General features: G+C 38.2%; 1 long non-coding RNA gene across 1 annotated transcript in view; it reads right to left on the bottom strand.

Annotated features, from left to right (window-relative positions):
• The window catches only part of LOC102386105, an 18499-nt gene that overhangs the window by 3634 nt on the left and 12190 nt on the right, over window positions 1-2675 (bottom strand). The window contains exon 2 of the long non-coding RNA XR_324585.1: window positions 1269-1440. This is a non-coding gene — a long non-coding RNA (uncharacterized LOC102386105). The remainder of the gene's footprint in view (window positions 1-1268; window positions 1441-2675) is intronic.

The raw sequence follows: 2675 nt of genomic DNA, 5'->3' as shown, positions 1-2675 counted from the left end.
ACAACTCTATTTATTTCTTGTGGGGTTTTTTTTTTTTTTTAGAAAAGAAGCTTTATTGTGCTCCCCTGTGGGCATCAAGCCACAGACCCAGCCTGACCCTGTGGAAATGCATCTATATATTTTCCAAAGATCTGAATCTGTTTCTCCTCTGCAGAGGACAGTGACAGCATTTCCCCATGCACATGCACCTGCTACATTCTGATTTAACTAAAGTAGCTGAATTATATTAAAAAAAATAACTTTCCTGCATTATTCTTTCCTGGTAAATCTTATTTCTCTGTGTTAGTCAGTCATACTGCAGTACCAAACACCTGTCCCAGCCACACAGAAAGAGAAGATACAAGGGATGTAGCTTAACTAGGCTGCAACAGTGTTAACTCATCTGGGAAACCAACTAGCATTAACATCAAAGCGTTCTGGTCATTCTCCTTCTCTTGTGTCTGCTCCCACCTGTCTGGATGGACTGTTTTCAGCCCTCCATCTTACAGTATAGTTCCAGCTCATTGGTCATACCCCACAGTCCTTGTATGTGGATTAATAGAAGTGTGGTGAAAAGGAGATCATCTCCCTGATGTATCAAACATTAGGCATGTTGGTCCTATCTTACCAGCTTCAGTAGAGACCTGCATCCATTTCCACTTGTAGCTTATTAGAGAATTAGACCACTTTGTGGAACAAGTTTTTGCACTGGACATCTGTCATCTGGTAAGCTGTGACAGTTTGCATCTGTCTCCCTTGTCTGCCCAACAGTATCATCAACCACAAGTGCAAAAAAAACCCCACTCTGCCTCAGGCCATCTGGCAGTGAGGAAAAACTTAGACTTGCTATGTTCACATGAATGTAACCAAAATAACATTTGTATTTTTAATTCATCCTAAATATTTTCAACCAATTTCCACCCTAGGTTTTTTGGGTTTTTTTGTTGTTGTTGGTTTTTTTTTTTAGTGTTTCCTCTTCGTCCAAACCCAATTGATACAAAGATATACCACCGGTTTATAGCATATTCATATATATTTTACACACACACACACACACACACACACACACCCCCCCCCCCCCATGATGCTTGGTCTTTCTAAATACCTTTTCTCCTGCTCTTGCTTTACAATACATGGACGTAGAACTTTTTAAAAAAGCAAATAAAGTAATAGCGATTTCACTTCATGTTTATATTTCCATTGGCCCCTTTGGCAGTGAAAATAACCCACCCACAAAGTAGGAAGACTCTAACTAATGTTAGTTTCAGGCTTGAGTAAATTTTACTTACCCTGCTTATATTATTATGCAGATCCTAATCCTACAAAGAGCTGAATGTCTTCATCTCCCCTGAGTTGAAGGAGCAGATCCTCTCACAGGATGTACACTGTACCCAACAAGACAAGGACCTCATTTCCCTTTCTCTCTTTGTAAAGGCCATTATAATTTGTAGACTGAGGATGCTGCAGAAGAGTAAATATTTTGAATATACTGAAACATGCTGTGAAGAGTATCCATAGGAGAGCAGTTCTCATGGGTTTTCTTAAAATATTTAGCAGATTTACAGGAAATACTCTACTGGTGGTCTGCCTTGTACTTTGATTCTTCTCTCTTTTCGTTGGCTGCTGCTGCTCCTTGTATGTAACAAAAAATATAAATCACTGTCTAGGAACATTTTTTTCATGCTCGGTTTATATTATGGCCATTCATCTCAAACTGTTAAGGCCCAAATAAGAGACAAAGATCCAAAATGAGTGACAGACACACATGCACCCATGCATACGCGCGCGCGCACACACACAGAAAAAACTTTAAATGGTTAATAGATTTTTTTAAGTCAAAGAGAGACCATTATGATCATTCAGTCTAAACTTCTGCACAACACAGAGCAAAGTACCATATCCAGTAAGCTCTGAATCAATCCTATAGGCCTTCTGTTTGAGTTAATGATATGGCATGTATGCTTTTGTATAAATAGCCCTTTCTGATTATTTCTGCTGTAAAGAATGTTCAGCCATCAGAATTAGGGAATACCAACTTAGCAGACAAAATTCCAAGACTTGAAATGAGTGATGTCCCCCAAATTGAGTGTCTTTACTGTGAAAAGTAGTATGGTTTAAAGGACTCCATGTGGAATTTGCTTATACATCCTTGCAGGTTTCTTTTAATCTTGGACACAAGAAACAAGAGGGAAAGGCTCCAGAAACAACAACAACCCCCAACACTTAAAAAAAATATTTAAGTATAATTTGTTACCGTGCTAAATTAAACTTTTCCTTGTGGATTTTTAGCATAGTCCCTCAGACTGAGATCTAGAAATTTGTGCAATTTATGTTGAATAAGTTAAGATTTGTTCTGAGAAACTAAAACACAATATACCAGGGAGTGATAGAAATATAATTACTAGGATCCATTTGCTAAAGCTATCATTTCCTATTATATCTGTGCAGCTGGTTTAAAACTGATTGCTTTGGTGCCTTCTCCTAGCACATCCTATGCATGATAATTCCTCAGAGCTTTACTGAACACAGGTGATTCTGTACTTGATTACTATATCTGCTTTTAGCAGAAAAAAAAAAGGAAGCCAAAAAAAAAAAAAAAGGCACAAAAAGAATAGTATTATTACATATGCAACCTGCGAGTAATCTCTCCTTCAGACACCTTAGGAAAACGAAGTAGCTTGGGAAGGGGGGGGGGG

Source organism: Alligator sinensis, unplaced genomic scaffold (assembly GCF_000455745.1).
Source record: "Alligator sinensis unplaced genomic scaffold, ASM45574v1 scaffold1308_1, whole genome shotgun sequence".
Taxonomy (NCBI): Eukaryota; Metazoa; Chordata; order Crocodylia; family Alligatoridae; genus Alligator; species Alligator sinensis.
This window is presented reverse-complemented; position numbering and strand designations above follow the sequence as displayed.